At 45.4% G+C, this 17,113-nt stretch overlaps 1 pseudogene across 1 annotated transcript in view; it reads left to right on the forward strand.

Moving 5' to 3' along the window:
- Positions 1 to 17,113, forward strand: part of LOC146866929 (lysine-specific demethylase 5B-like) — a 545,361-nt pseudogene that overhangs the window by 442,757 nt on the left and 85,491 nt on the right. Inside the window, exon 12 of the transcript XR_014966708.1 lies at positions 6,861 to 7,066. The product of XR_014966708.1 is annotated as a lysine-specific demethylase 5B-like (transcript). The remainder of the gene's footprint in view (positions 1 to 6,860; positions 7,067 to 17,113) is intronic.

Below are 17,113 nucleotides of genomic sequence, written 5' to 3' on the forward strand. Positions count from 1 at the left end.
GGTGCGATGCGGGATGGAACCTGGCAAGGAGCAGAAGAGGTAGACCACGCCAAGGCGGTCCTCTTGTTGGTCCACATCACATCCAACCTTATTATTACCACCAGCTTACAAATGGTCTAGACAATCCCTTGCACTTTCCAATAGCCAATCGCTTTGAATGCCTGTCAACCACAGACTGGGTTGACTGACAAACACAGGGCTCGTCAATTGGACGGAGTTATCAGATTATTCCTATTCAACCATGTAAGGATGTTGCTACGGAGGACTTGATTAAATTAAACTTATCTCCTACGCCTGACAAAGGCCCGGCGGAGGGCGAGTGCCGGGGAGCGCTTACCCCTCCTAACGTAGATTCACTATATTGTAAATTTCTCACCTGGAATGTGGCGGGTTTAAATGTAAAGGCTCTAGATCCCATATGGCAAGGGTTCGTAAAACAATACGACATCCTGGCAATCCAAGAAACATGGGACACCACCACAAGTTTTTCATTGGATGGTTTCCGCAGTTTTTCTACTCCAGCAGTTCCAGGAGCAAGAGGGAGAGCAAAGGGTGGCCTACTCACACTGTGTTCTCTGGACTTGGTGGGGGTTTTTAAAAAACTAGATTCCGCACCCATGAACATGTTAGTTGTGGAGTGGACTCTACCTGATTCAAAAAAAATTTTGCTTATTAATTTCTATAATTCCAAGGAGGTTTCCTACGCGAATGAGCATTTGACCTCCCTGTTAGACTTCCTGTCAGTCTATAGACAAGATTGTATTTCCGTCCCAGAGATGGTAATCCTGGGTGATTTTAACATTCACCCTTGTGAGGGAGATTGCTATAACGATAGATATGGGGGTTTACCGACCGAGGGCATTCCCCATTTCGAACACACGAACGAGGGTGAGTGTCTTGAGACTTTCCTTGCGAACTTAAACCTATTTGAATTTGATCAGGGCAAAAATGAACCCAGAGCCCCAACCTTTATTGGGAGAGACGCCGACACCGTCATAGACTATATTTTTGTATCAACCGGGGTCCTGTTAAAGGCATGTGAGTATAGGGTTGTTACTGCTAGTTTCAGTGATCATCATCCTGTCCTCCTAATGCTGGACCTAGACTGTTTCCGGATCAGTAGATTGACAGGCGTGGCAGCTTCAAAAGACTTGACGACTAAGGACCAGGGAAGGCGTCTAAAATGGGGGATGATTGTCCCTGATCAATTCTTCCAAACATTAGCCCAAGAGTCGGAGGCTAATATGGCAGTGTGCTTAGATCCAACCGCCCTGGGCTCCGATGTAGTGGCTGCATATGAGGAGATATGTGTAAGGATCTCTAAGAACCTGGAGCCAAGGCCAGGCGCACAAAGGAATAAGAAGATTTACAAATGGTTTAACAAGGAATGCTCGCTAAAACACAGTGCCCTGCTGAAAGCACTAAAATATAAACCCAGAGACAGGCCCTTAGTGGCTAACCTAAGGAAGGAATACAAAATTGCAGTTATTAATCGCAAAACCCAAATTAAGGAGGAAGCTTGGGATAGTTTACTATCCATTGATGTATTGAGAGACAGCAAAAAGTTTTGGGCCACTGTGAACCAGCCTTTTTTTTCCGAGGATGGGAAAACTGATATGGACTGTGTGATCGAAGACGATAGATGGCTAGGCCACTTCAAACAGATTTATGAATCCACAGCATTAACTTCACCAGTCAGTGCCCATGCTTCATCCCACCTGGTTATGGAGTTTAACACCACCGAGGTTGAAAGGGCGATTAAAGACACAAGTAAACACAAGGCCCCGGGACCTGATGGGGTCCCCGCAGATCTCTACATCCAGTATCCGCAATTTTGGTCAAAAATATTAACCAATGTTTTCAATGCGATACCTGCAGCTGGTTTTCCTTCCTCCTGGTCTACCTCTATTATTGTGCCCATCTTCAAGAAAGGGAACAGGGGGGACCCTGCCTGCTACAGGCTAATCTCCCTGTTGGACTCTGCCGTTAAGATCCTGGGCAGAGTCATTCTGCAAAGACTGGGGGATTGGCTTGTGGAGAGCGGGATCCTTTCGGAACTACAGTATGGTTTCAGAGCACATAGAGGGACCATGGACCAATGTTTAAACCTTCACCTCATTATTAGCAAATACACCGTGGTGAAGGGGGGGCTTCTTTATTTGGGATTTATGGACTTATCTTCTGCTTTTGATTTGGTTAACCGTTCAAAATTGTGGATTATTTTGCGTGACTTGGGTTTGGACACTACTTTGGTAAATTTTTTGCACGACCTCCATCAAAACTTGTCCGCCTCTGTTAGGGTAACAAGGGAAGGAAGATGCACGGCGAAGTTTAGGTCAGGGAGAGGGGTCAGACAAGGCTGCATCCTGGCCCCTCTCCTCTTCACACTGTATATTAACTCCTTGGGGAAATCCCTGAACTCAGCTACCTTGGACATGCCGCGTATGGGGGAGCTACCTATTCCGGTCCTCCTATACGCGGACGACGCTGTCCTTATAGCTCGGACTGGTACGGGCCTGCAAAGACTATTAGATCACTTTGGTGGTTTTATGGAAGCCTTGGACCTAAAGATTAACACTGCTAAATCTCATGTTATGGTTACAGGTTCACGGAAGAAAAATATGAAGGTTAGGTCCTTCAGCTGTAACAGTTCTCCAATTTCGAGGGTACCCTTCTTTTGCTATTTGGGAGTCACCTTTGACGAGAAAGGAACTTGGGGTGCCCAACTGAAACTAAAGGAGAATGGAGTTAGCAGATCCACCACAGCTCTTATGCATTTCTCCAAAAGATTGGGTTCGAGACCCATGGAAGCCATGACTCGTATTTATAGAGCCAAATGTGTGGCAATTGCATCCTATGGGGCTGATATTTGGGGCTACGTTTCAGCCCCAGGCATCCAAATTGCAGAAAACAATTTTATACGAGCCTTGTTATCACTCCCGAAATCATCTCCTACATGTTCAATCCATAACGAAATAGGCTTGGGACATGTCACTGATCTCTTAAAAATGTCCCCACTGTTATGTTGGATTAAAACCTGGACAAATGAGGAGATCACATTGAATCATTGCATTCTCAAAGATTGTATGACTCTGGATAAAGCAGACAGCATACCGTGGCTGGCGTATGTTAGAGCGGCATGCGCTAGGCTAGGGCGCCCGGATATGTACTCTTTTCCACAGAATCTTAAGAAAGAGGATGTAAGGTGGGTCAAGCAGCACTTTCGAAATATGTTGGAGGCTGAGAGGGAAACGGTTGAGCTTTGTAAACCAATGGTAAGATCATTTTACCAACTTTCGTCGTCCATGGCTATGGAACCTTATTTAAAATATGTAACCAAACCATATCATCGTTTCCTACTTATAAGGTTCAGGTTCAACCTGATACATCTTGTGCTTGGCTCGTACACAAAGTGGGGTACTCCAGAAGATTCCCCACCCTGCACCTGCGATTTTTTTTCCACACAGGACACTCTGCACCTAGTTATGCTTTGTGAACATTATTTGGTGGCCCGTAAAAAATTTCTTTTCCCTATCTTGAAAGACTTAAACTTTGCGCAGGTACGGCCGGCTCTATTATACCTACAGATGTTGAACTCGGTACAGGTCACATATGGTGTAGCTTGTTTTTTGGTAGCAGCCGTTAGACAAAATAAAACAAGACTTGTCCCAAAAATCAACCACCAAACCTGACACTTGCAAAAAAATAAAAAAAATAAAAAATTTTGGTGGGAATGTTTAAAATATACTGAAATGGGTACTCCCTATATCTATTTTTTAAACTTGTTCTTGTAAATCCTTTTTTAACATGTTTTTTATCCAGGATTGGCAATCTCCTTTAAATTTTTTTAATTGTATTTTAACCTTGTTTTATGTACTATGTATTGCTTTTATGGTTTTAATTAACCGAATAAAGTTCTTTGACTGACTGATAGGATATCCTGTGAACAGCAGCTGTGTTCAAAAGAAACTCCCAAGACAGACTCTGAGCCTGCTGAGGATAAAGAAACCCGACGCCTGGAACCACCACTGCACCCGATGCCTACGGCCTGAATCCAGGTGGCCCACCAGTCCCAGCGAGGTCCCCCAGCGCTGCAAAGTCTGAGTCTACCGTGGGTTGGCCCCTCCAGGACTCAATGATGTTGCCTGAAGCCTCTGCACGGAGGCCCCCCTCCCACCATGAGTGGCCTGGTAAAAATCCAACCTCAAAAGACACCCCTGCATCAAGCCGCCCTGCGCCCTGGAGAAGAGAACCCGAGGTGCACCTATGTTCCTAAGCCCTCCAACTTACTTGCCCAGCTGTTGGTTCCTCCCAGAAGTCTTCCTGGACCGAGCATGCAGCCAAAATCCAATACCGGCAACTCCTATTGAAAACAACAGGGCACCCGACGCCAAAACAGCACCCTGCACCCAGCCGTCCCTGCACGGCTGTGGGTGTACTTTGGGTGCTATCTCGGATCCCCCTTTGCCCTGAGCCTTTCACAAGGAGCTTTGCTCCCACAACCTGGAGGCCCCCTCTTCCCCATTGGATAACATTGGGCCTCAGCACTCTGCACCCGACCACACTAGTGCCGCTGAGGGTGCTTTGAGAGTGCATCCTTGACCCTGGGGGAACCCTGGTTCTAACCCCAGAATACCAGCTCCCACAACCAAGTACTTACCTGTTAACCAATAACCATATTTTCCCCATAGGAATAAATTTACTTTTTTTCCTTAAATTGTTCTGTGTGGATTTGGTTTTGTAAGAGAACTTGAAAAACTGGAAATAATTGAAAACTACTTTACGTACCTTTTCTCTAGGAAATGTCCCAGTGTGATATCTAGGCGTATCACACTGAGTAGAAAAAGTTATCTGCAAAGTAATCAAAAGTAATCTAGCAGTAATTTCAACTATATTAAAAGTATTTACACATCTGTAACAGTCATTTTCATTCAGCTTGCGTTTATTGTTCAACTTGCCTTGAAAAGTACCATTTACACTTACCCGTGCCATGATTGCTTGGTTCTAGAAAATAAATGCAACCAAATAATATTTTTATACAAATCAAATTGGTCTGAGTTCAGTCTTTGAGTGTGTGACATCATTTGCAGATTGAGTATGTACAACACATGCTTAACACTACCCTCTGATAAAGCCTTACTGCTCGCCCACACTACCACAAATGGAGAATAAGGTGCTATCTACTTTTACCTCTGCATACCTTTGGAGTTCCACTGCACTCTGTGCACTCTATACCTCATTTTGGTATGGTATATACAGATCCAGCTTCCTATACTTCTTCGATCCTTCTGTATTTAAAGTGGGCAAGAGCATTCTCAAATATTCTTAAGTCACTGTCCATCTGGGTACAGTCTCCAGATTTAGGAGGATGGATACATCCACGTCTACTCTGTTTTCCCAAAGGGTAATTAAACAGTTTATTAAAGGGCTCTTCAGACCTTTTCCACGTCTCCGGCATCCTCCAGTTCCATGAGAGCTTAACACTGTCTTCGGCCAACTTATCTTACCTCCTTTTGATCCTATACATAGAGCCAACTTAAAATTTGTCTCTTGGAAGATAGTACTACTCCTGGCTCTGACATCCACTAGAAGAGTGAGAGTTATTTAGGCATTTACCATCGGGGAACCTTTTTGCAGATTCATTATGGATGAGTCCTAAATTCATTCCTTGGGTGCCTACTGACCTCCATTTAAATGAGCCTGCCATTCTTGCATCTTTCATTCCCAATCCACCTTCAACAGCAGAAAGATCATTACATTCTCTAGACTTGCATATATGTCTCAAATTCTTTATAGACAAAACAAAGGACATGCACATATAAGACCAGATATTTGTATAATTTGGTCAACCATGCAAAGGCAAAGCCGTGTCCAAACAGGGGATAACTTGTTTGCCCTCAGTCTGTAGTGCTTTCAGTCACGCCAGAGCCAAGCGTCGTCTCCAGGGGAAAGTGTGTGTGCGTTCCACCAGGGGCATGGTTTCAACTGCAGCACTCCATGCTGCGGTGTCTTTAAAAGACATCTACCATACAGCCACCTGGAGGAGCAGGCATACATTGATGAAGCATTACTGCCTAGACATGACCGCAGAAGCTGATGCAACAGTAGGACAGGCAGTGCTGAGAAATCGTTTCCATTAATGGTAATTCTGCTTCCTGCATGTATTTTATAATTTGTACTCCTTGCTATTCTGATTAAAGAATGTGAATATATCAAAGAGCCAATGTTGGTGAAGAAATTAGTTACTTACCTGTAACTCCAGTTCCTCAACATTGATATATTTTATATATTCACATGCAACCCTCCCTCCTTCCCAGTCAGTGGGTCATCATATTTATTCTTACATGTGTGTTTGAAATCTGAGCTATTATGGCCTCTAGGGGGAGTAGGAGAGCTTAAGCTTACATCTCATTGGCCGAAGTTTGGGTTCTTTCAAATGAGGTGGATGTGTTACTAAACATACCATGTTTCAGACCAGTGGGCATTTTAATTTGTATGCTGTTTATTTTACACTGTATACTGCTACTTTAATGCACCGGGGATTCCCAGCCTGACAACGGGGAAGAATTCAAGCATGTGTTTGTATAAAAGATTCCAATGTTGGGGAACTGGAGTTAGAGGTAAGTAACTATTTTCATACCTCTTCTGATGTGCAGACGATTGCTGAAATACTGAATGTTTTATCTAGGTGGTTTTGTTGTAACCTATGTTGAAGGCATGTACCATGTTAAATGATAGAACTGTTTAGCATCTGGTGTTTTCATTATTTTAATATATCAGGAGAATTATAACCATATAGTAATGCACAAACTGTCTCATATGATCTGTCATTACCAGAGTCTTAAATGATATCATTGTAGGTCTAAGTGCAGAACTAGAAGAAGTGCTTATGGAAGCCCAGTCACTGCAGGTCTCTCTACCAGAAATACAGGAGCTCTACCATATGTTATTCATGCAACAGCAGCAATTCGCTGAGCAAACAAAGCACAATTCTTCCTTGTGGATCACCAGTGAGAAGAACACAGTTGCAGAGTGCATAGAGGAACATGCTCCACAAAAAGAAGAGGTACCAACTAGTGTTTTTCTTTATTTCATTGAGTGCTTGGGAAATATGTATTTACCCTTTACTGTTGACCTTTTATGTTGGAGACACAATGGCAAAGCACTGAATAATGTATTTCCTGAACCACCCACCCAACCAAACATTGTCTGATTATCTCCGAGTGCATGTCAGAAAAATGTGTGACTTGTCTCAGACAGTTTTAAAGACATGATAAATGTGTGTTTTAGGCATGTGTGCTGTAGATACACATGCTTTGCATACTCCTGCCATCTAGTGTTGTGTCCGGATGTTTGCAAGTTGTTGTCTTCGAAGAAGTATTTTCCAGTCACAAGGTAAGGTGACTCCTCCTTTCAGTGATAGTGCACATGGGCATCGACTCCACTGTTAGATTGATTTCTTTCCGCCATCGGGTTCGGACGTGAGTTGCAGCGCTCTGGTTAGACACCGTCCTTCGGGATCCTCTCGGTGCGCAACACACTGTATTGTCTGTATTGTTTTGTATGCGTTTCACCATTCTCAGTGCGTCTCAAAAACTAGAAAAACACTCTTGTTTGCGGCATATGAGCTGCAGATCACACGTTGTGCATAGATCACCATCTGGTGTTGGGCCCGGATGTTTGCACTTTGTTGTTGTATTGGACTAAGTCTTTGGAAGTCACAAGATAGATGACTCCTCCTTTGGACAATAGTGCGCGTGGGCATCGACTCCATCTTCAGATTGTCTTTTTCTGCCATCAGGCTCGGATGTGTTCGTCACGCTCCAGTTCGGTGTCGTTACCGTTCTACCTTTCGACGCGCAATCCTTCACCCATTCTTCGGTATTGTTTCAATCTCATTTCCCTATTGAAGTGCATCTCTACAAACTTGAATTCTTCTATTCCGGTTGTCGACACAGGCCTTCGGGCCTAGCCACGCCATTAGGCCTTTGGCTCATGGAAAGAACTCCTTTCAAAAAGTGTCCTCAATGTGGATCCAAGTTTCCACACGCTGATCTTCACGAGGTGTGTAACCTCTGCCTTTAACTTGAGCACGAGGCCAAAGACTGTCCAGCTTGTGCCTCTTTCCGCTCCAAGAAAACAATACGGGATCGTCGGGCTCGAAGAAGCATGGCTCGATCATCAACATAGATACCGGTCAATATCTTCCAAGAAGCAATCAATGTACCGGAGCAGGAGCAGATCGAAGAGGGCAACATTAGCGCCTCCGAAGCCGACGACTCCGACGTCAAAGACATCACTCCAGGGCAGCGGGTCGTAAGTACTGACTTTGACCCCTCCCACCCACCCACTCATAAAAAGGCTTCAGTAACACCTTCACCTTCGGGCCTAGGTGCACACCGTAAAGCCTATATATTTCAATGTACTGTATTTCCTAAGTGTTGCAACTTACTGCATCCCCTGTAAATCAAACAAAGTACAATTTCTATTGTCTTTTCAAACTGTTCTATGTAAGAAACTGGCTCTATATATACTACACCAAAATGAGGTATAGTGTGTATAGAGTCCAAGTGACCCCAAAGGTAGGCAGAGGTTAAAGTTAGGTAGAACCTTATTCTCTAATTGTGGTAGAGTGGTCGAGCAGTAAGGCAGTATCAGAGGACAGTGTTAAGCATTTGATGTAAACAGTCAGCAAATGATTTCAAACCCTCAATAACTGAACTCTAGGCCAATTGTGTTGTTTTATTTTTAGAAACAAGCAAGCCTGGCACAGGTAAGCATTAAATACTTTTCAGTAATAAGTTACTGGATATAGGACAGTTTGAAAATGCAATAGCAATTGTACTTTGTTTGATTTACAGGGGATGCAGTAGGTTGCAACACTTGGCAAATACAGTACATTGAAATGAATAGGCTTTTTCAGTAAATTACAGGTAAGTTACTTTTTACGTTACTGCTCTAACTCGGTGCTGGATACCTAGATTCAGCACTGGGACATTTCCTGGAAACAGGTAAGTAATTACGTTTTGGTTATTCGCATGATTTTTAAAGAATATTTTTAGATTTCAAAACTCCACACTTAAAACTTTTTGGAGACAAATAGTTAATGTTATCCTATGGAGTAAAAACAAGTTAACGGTTCACAGGTAAGTAATTGTCTGTGGGCGTTAAGGTTCTGGGGTTAGATTCAGGGGTCCCCCAGGGTCAGTGATGCACTGTTGTTGCACCCTCAGCGGCACTAGGGCAGCCGGGTGCAGAGTGTTGCGGCCCAATGTTATCCATTGGGGGATAGGGGACCTCCTGTTGGTGGCTGCTGATAAGCAAGCCACTGGGTTGTGGGAGCAAAGCTCCTAGGGTCAAGGTCAGGGCAAATGGGGAAACAAAGTAACACAAAAGGTGCACCCTCAGCGTCACTGGGGCGGTCGGGTGCAGAGTGCTATTTCGACGTTGTACGCCCTGTTGTTTTCTATGGAGAACCTCCGGTTTGCAAAAGCACTACAGGCAGGGAAACAAAGGACTTCTGGGTGCGACCACTACTTGGAGAGGTAAGTTGGGAAGGTAAGGGTTGGTTAGGCACCGTCGGTTTGGTCACACAAGGCTGCGGGGCATCGGGTGCAGGGGTGCCTTTTGGGGTCGGATCTTCTTACCAGCTCCTGGTCGCGGTCAGGGGGGCCTTCTTGATTTAGGCTGCAGGCGTCAGCTGGAGGCAGGTCAGGGGTCGCGGGATCTCGTGTCAGGATTGCCGGGGTGACCTCCTCATGGTGTTTTTCCACTTGAGCTCGGGCGGGGTTCGGCGGGTGCAGAGTGAGCTGGATTCGCGGTCTCTGGCTGGTGCCAGAAGCTGCAGTTTGAACAAATCCTGTGTTCACGGGAGATGCAGTCTTTAGAAGTGAAGGCAGACAGGTCCCCCGGGTTTCTTGAGGTTGCTGGCTGCAGCACACATCGGGATTTCGCAGGAGCAGGTTCGAGGGGAAGACAGGCCAGTAGGGCTGGGGCCAATTCAGTGGGCGTCGTCCTCTTGTTAGCTCTGCACGGCTCTTCAGTCCTTCTTCTTATCTTCTTTCTTGTCTGGATCTCAGGAAGCAAGGTTCAGGGTGCCCCCTAAATACTTAATTTACGTGCGTTACAGGTAGGTAAAGGGCAGGGACCAATGGCTCCCTTTCGTGGGGTGGGTACACCCCCTATTGTACCACCCTCCAGTGGGAGGGGGCATGAGCTTGTCCCTGGTTGGTTGGGTCCACCCCATCCTTCAGATGGCGGGGATTCGGAGTTGTGCTTCACCTCACCTCCCCCACCTGAGGGGTGGAGTTGGCAGAGGTGGGCACACCTCTCTTCCTCACTTGTTTTTCCCGCCGGTTCTCCCGCCCAAAGTGGGGGTCAGAACCAGTGGGGACCAGTTGCTGAGAGCAAGTGGCCTGGGGAAGCTCACAAAGGTGGCAGGCCTTTGAAGCTTCCCCTTCGTGAACCCTGCCCATCCTGGGGTAGGAGGCTTGGCACCTCGTCCCAGGATGTGCATTGTTTCAGGCCCCAGAGAGCAGCAGGCTCCCGACCCAGGGGTCCAGAAACATGTCTGTTGGTGGCAGCCTAACCCGCCACTCAGTCAGGTCACTAGAAGTTGGACGAGTTTCAGGGGACATCTCTAAGATGCAATTTACATTAAATCCCACACTGGCGTCAGTGTGGGTTTAATGTGCTGAGAAGTTGGATACCAAACTTCTCAGTCTTCAGTGTAGCCATTATGGTGTTGTGGAGTTCGTAATGACAAACTCCCAGCACCATATACTCTTAATGGTAGCACTGCCCAGGACCGAACTTGGGCACTGTAGAGGTACAGGGCTCATGCACCTGTACCCTCACCACTGGCATAGGGCACCCAGCTAGAGGGGTGACTGATGTATGCAAGGGCAGTGGTTTGTGGCATGGCACACTGGGATGTGTGCCATGTCGACTCTTCACTTTGTTCTGCACCATGACACGCAGCGTGCAAAGGCAGTGTCTGAGTGCACTGGTACAGGACCTCTAAGGGTGGCACAATAAGTGCTGCAGCCCTTAGAGGCTTTCTCTGGTCACAGTGCCCTGGGAACCTGTGGTACCATTTACCTGGGGCTGACCTGTGGCCAGAGATGCCAATTTGGTTTAGGCTTCAATGCAGTTTTTGGGAAAGAACATAGGCCCTGGGTACCTGATTAGCAGGAGCGCAGGGCACACTCAGTCAAAGTACAACAGCAATTCAGCAAAAAGTGGGGGCAACCATGCAGAAAGAGGGCACTTTCTCACACCTACCATTTGCTGTTCAGGGCAACTAGTAGTCGTGGGTGGAGCGGACTCACTCTGCAGCACTCCACCGATGTCACTTTCTAAATTCTGCTCCTCGTCGCTCACCCGCCTCGAACTCAAGCACTCGCGTCAGTGCCACAATTGCCCACCTCAGGTCAGTCTTCATAATAAAGATGGGACCTGGGGGTTTGGGAGAAATAAAAATGTAAGTGCTGGGGTGGGGATATGCTGTTTACCACAGTGCATTCTTTGCGCAATCAAATGGTACATTTCTTTGTCCACTGCAGCGTGGTTTTACGTTTCTCGAAGAAAAAACAATCGAAGCCACTAATCCTTTTGCAGGCACAACTCTAGAGAGAAGTGTAGATTTGGAGACCTCTTGTAAGACCCTTTATGCAAGCAAGAGCCATAAAACTTTACATCTCGTCTGCCCCAGAGCTGGATTTACATTTCCTCATCTTATCCCAAATCTGAGCTTTCGCTTAGTTGTCCAACTGGCTCCCCGCACTCTAAGACATCCTTTGAACGGTGCAAAACAATTTCTGCCAGCAGACTGATACAAAAAGCGGTTCATTTTCAAAATTGCAGATAAGATTTCAACCTGCTAAAGGCTTCCTTTGCTATCATAGTCCTCTTTTTGTTTCTTGCTTAGGCATTCCTCGAACTGGGTTCCCCAATCATCATGTGATTTCTCCAAGGATCTGGTGAATACCGATTAATTGAAAGAGGTTTTCACTTGTTAGGTGCAGGGAGCTTGTTGAAGAAATATACTTTTATTTGATTTCATAAAAACCTTAAAAGGGTGGGGAATACCACCATAAATAAAACTTTCAAGAATGTACATTGTGATTGGTAATATAAAAAGTATAAAAAATTAGCATTTGAACAAGAATTTCGAATGATTTTGAAACCAGTTAGTCTAATACAGCGTAAGTTAGTTAGCAGATTCTGTATTGGCCAAATCTTTTGCTGCATTTTTTAGGAAGTTTATGACTCTGCAGGACAGTGGGATGGATGAGCCCGTAAGACAGTGAATCACTGCTGCTCTACAAGTTCTTATTTGTTCCGTCCTAAAGATCTCCCGGAGGTCCTTTTTGCGCTTTTCTGCCAGGGCAGGGCAGATGCATAGTAGATGCAGTAACGACTCATCCCAAGCTCCACACAGGCGACATTCCATTGATTGCCATGCTTGTTTCCATTTTGGGGTCAGGTCCTTTGAGGGGTATGACCCTAGCCTTAGTAAAGTGAGAAAATGTTTTTTCTCGGCAGAGAAGTGATCCTGCAAGTAGGGTTGGGGTTGCAGCCTCTGATATGACTGAATCACGGCCCAGGCATGTTTGTTTTTTGCTAAGGCAATTTTATCTAGTGATATGGAAAGCCGTTTTGTGGCTTTATTGACCAATAGTTTGAAGCAGGAGTAGGTGGAGGCTGTAAGCCATGCCTCCTCCAACTTCAGAGCTTAGAGGGAAGCCTTCAGAACTTTGAAAATTGAATTTGTGAAGCTTGCTTGCTTTTCAATTTCCGCCCAACAGTAATGTGCGAGTGTGTTTTCCTCTGCGTCGCGCATCCTCCAGTAATACTTGACTAGGGTGCCTTGTTTGTCAGGGATCTGATTTTTTAAACCATACTCGAGGCGAATTTGAGCTTGCGGGATGTGTCGGGGAATTCCGAACAGCTTCTTAAAGAGGATTGACTGTTCCAACTTCAAGCCTATAGCATCCTTGCCATTCAAGATTTCTGTGCCATATGAGATGGAGGGCAGAAATTTTGCTGCTATAACCTTTAAGAAGTGCCCAGTGGAGCCCCCTGCAAGTTTGTTTTTTAAGGTTTTGAAAGCGAACTGCAGCTGTTTAGATTTCGTATGACCTTGAGACATGTGGGTCTTAAAAGTGAGTCTGCGATCAATTTGGAAGCTGAGATATTTGTATGAATCTACCTCAGTCAGAGGTCGTTTGTCCAAAATCCAGGTAAATTTTCGGTTAGCGTTATGATGTTTATTAAAGCTCATCACCTTAGTTTTTTTGTGGTTGATGGTCAGATGGACCAAGGTGGTATAGGCTCCGAGTTCAATAATTAATCGTTGCAAACCAATTGGTGTTTGCGCCAGTAAAACGATGTCATCCGCATATTGAAGGCTGGATATAGGTGTTGTACCAAGTTTTGGAGGATCACATTGGATTGACCGAAGATGCTCGTCCAAATCAGCGGTATAGATGTTAAAAAGGCATGGTGCCAACACGCACCCTTGTTTTAGCCCGTTAAGTGTGTGAATTTTCTTGGTGATGCTGAGTCCATCTCCTGTCCTAATCTGGACCCACGTTTCGGAGTACAGGTTGATTATGGCCTCCAGCAACTTTGCTGGGACGCCCCAGTTACGCATTTTTGTCCATAGCCTGACTCTTGAGACCTTGTCAAAGGCCACTTTGAGGTCGATGAAACAAGCGTAGAGTGGCCTTGAGGTGCTAAGGGCTTGATAGGCCATGAGGGTTACTGCGGAAATGTTTGTCAAGGTGCCCATCCCGGCCCTGAAACCGGTTTGTGTTGGGGGAATAAGGCTTGTTCGCGCCACCCAGTCCTCTAGATCTACCAGCAGGTTTGATGCGTAAATTTTAGCCTCCACATCAATTAGCGCAATCAGTCTATAGTTTGCAGGATCGGAGCGAGAACCCGATTTGTGTATTGGGTTCAGAATGCTTCCCCTCCAGGATTCAGGGATCATATTAGAGGTTAGAATGTCCGAAAAGAGGGGGGACAGATGATCTGCCCAGAATGATGGATTGTGCCGGAACAAGGCATTCGGTAGGCCATTGGGCCCAGGGGCACCCTCAGATTTTTTTATTGTTTTCAGTACTTGTTCTTTAGGGATCCGCAAAGGAAAATCGGAATCAGAGGGGAAGTTGTTTTTCATTGAGTCTCTTGTAGTGACTCTGTTGCTGAGTTGGGAGCCGCTGTCAGTGGAGCCTGGGGAGAAGATTTCATTGTATAGTGATTCAATGTGGGCTCTCCATGTATCCTCCATGATGTCCGAATTGTGATGGCGATGCCTGCCATTAGTTAGCTGGTTGATGTTTTTCCAAAAAAGCTTGGAGTCTCTTTGTTTGCAAGAGTAGTGGAGTTTCGCCCAAAGATTTTCCTGAAATGCTTTCTTGGCCGCCTTGATATCTTTTTTAAGATCTTTTTTAGAGTTAGAGATTAAAAGCAGTTGATCTTTAGTCGGAGGTGAGCCCTGTGTTCTTAATTTTCGTAGGTTTTTATTCAGTTGTTGTTTTTGGATTCTCAGGCTTTTGGTGAACCATGCTGCCCCCAACGATTTAATTGTTTTTTTGCCAATAGCCAATTTGGACCAATTTTGATTTAGTTCAATGGTGAATGTCTCCCAGGCCCGGATGCTGGATGGTTCAAGATTGTGTTTCTCAAAGATGCTCATGCATGTAGCCATAAAGTCACTGATATTGTCCTTTTTCCAGATGAGGCGTTTGAGGTTGTAGCATTGGAGTTCTTGAGACTTTGCGTTAGTGGGAGTTGGATTAATGTTATTACTTAGAAGTGTGAAGGATTGCGGTTGATGGTCACTCTCTGCTCTGTCCAAAATTTGGAAATTATTTATCTGAGAAACAAGATTGTGGTCTATGAAGGAGTAGTCGATGATTTAAGCTGACTTTTGAGTGACCCTTGTGTATGCCGCTGGGATGTCAAATGGACCGTGCCCTTTAAGCATACTCAGAGAAAGGTCGTACAAGTGAGCTGCGCATTGTTTGCCGAGGGTGTCATGTCGAGATTTAGCTAGAGTATGCCGCCTAGTGGCATATGTTTCTTGCAATAAAGACATGTTAAAATCACCTGACAAAATGATATTTGCGTCGCGGTAAGCAAGTTTTAAGGTGGCAAGTGAAGCTAATAAATGATCGATGCTTGCCCGTTTTTGTTTCGATGCAGGGTGAATGTAAATGTTTATGATCAATAAGCTATTGAAAGAAGGAGTGTAAAGTTTGACGCATAACAGCCAGGGGGAATCAAGGTCTATGGACACGGCGGATCCGGAAATCTCAGTTGAAATAAAGGTGGAAAGGCCCCCTTTTGCTATCCCTCGATTGGTCCCCTTTGAGGCCGGATTCTGGAATTCCTTGTATCCTACTAGGGGAGTGGATTTTGTTAACCAGGTTTCCTGGAAGAGGAGTATTTTGTATTGTAGAATAAACTCCACAAAGTCAGGTTCTTCTAGTTTCGTCCCAAGGCCGAACACGTTCCAGGAGCAAATTTGGTAGCCATTGGATGAATTTGTGGCGGCTTTAGGATTTTTTCATGCCCTGGTTTGGAGAATTCCAGGCTTGTTGAATTGCCGGAGTCCAATGGGCTGACTGACTTCAGGGTGAACAAAGGTGATTGTTATTGACCTTACCGTGGAGTCTATGCCTGGAAAAAGACTTTGGTTGTCCGGGCCTTTGGCGCCTTTTAACAGGCCCGCTGGTTGTTTGGGCGTGTGTAAAGGACTGGGATAACGTGGGGGGTCGATCTTTTTTAACTCAATGCCCCATTTTCCAAATGAAGCCCTCTGCCGCCAGATTTGCTCAGTGACGAGGGAGTCAGTGAACGTGGCGGTGGTTGATTCTTGGAGTTCCACTGAATGCTGATTCTGGTAGAACCCTATGCTTTTGATGTCCCTAGAGTTAATGTGATTCAGGGTAGGTAAAGCCCTGAATAACTTCAACAGGACACTTCTGTTAAGGAAGTCATGGTTGCCCCTTGAGACGTAGTGGGAGATGAAATCCAGTTTTTTATTATCTGCGAAGATCTCAGACTGCAGCACACGTTCGGGGCTGTGTTCCATCTTGGGAGCTCCCTCGATGGACCCTAAAGGCATCAAAGGCAGAGGCGGGGAGGCATTAGTGTTGTCTAGTATTGGAGTTTTGTTAATCTTTGTATTAGTGATGACGATGCGTCCCGGACTCGGTTTGTCCTTTTTATTTCCAGTTTTCCCTGAGTTGCTACAGTCTTTCCGGTCGTTGTCTACAGGCATGTTTTCCGCGCTAGTGCTCGTTGTAGTTGGATGGTGCAATTCAGTCCTGGGCATAAATTTGGAGTTGACTGTTGGTTTTGGCAAAGTATCAAGGGGGTGCTTCTCTTTCTTAGGGGGTAGTTTGAATAAACTGTATAAGTTGTCTGGCAGCGTTTGCTGGGTTTTAGTATAATTTGGGCTGCTTGGTGTAATGACAGACTCAAGTTGGGCAATTGGGGAATCCTTGTTGCATATTGCTGCCGGAGTGTGTGGAACCTCATCGCTGGTGATTTGTTTCCTTCCCTCTGCAGGTAGGGCAGAAATTACATTGATTGAATGATTTAATTGTTTACTTTTTCTTGCTTTTCTAAGGCGCTTTTTCTCCCGCTTGGTTAATGGCTTAGTTGGTTTAATCGGCGTTCCAGGAGAATGGTGATGATTATTGGAAGATTGGGAGGCCGAGGTGTTGGAGTTATCATGAACGGGTGAGGCCAGAAGTGCTGGTGTATTTTCTAAAGTTGGCAGCGAAGATTGGCCCATGCTGCCGATTAGTTGGCCTTCCTTGAGCCTAGGATGTACCGTATCCTTTACCAGCAGGTCCTCTTCAGCTTGCCCTGCCTTGGGAGAATTGTTCAAGAGGGCCTTCTTGGTGGTGTCCAAAAGGTCTGTTAGTAGGATTGGGACCGCAGCAAGTTTGTCGATAATTTGAGTACAGTGGCAGTGGCGCAATTGGTAGGTAGTCTCTTGGTCTCTCTGAACCTTCATGATCATCTCGTTAAAGCTGTGTATTTTTTGTTCTATCCCCTGGACGTGAATGGCTAAAATATTTAAAAGATCTAC

Source organism: Triturus cristatus, chromosome 1_2, assembly GCF_964204655.1.
Source record: "Triturus cristatus chromosome 1_2, aTriCri1.1, whole genome shotgun sequence".
In the NCBI taxonomy this organism is placed as follows: domain Eukaryota; kingdom Metazoa; phylum Chordata; class Amphibia; order Caudata; family Salamandridae; genus Triturus; species Triturus cristatus.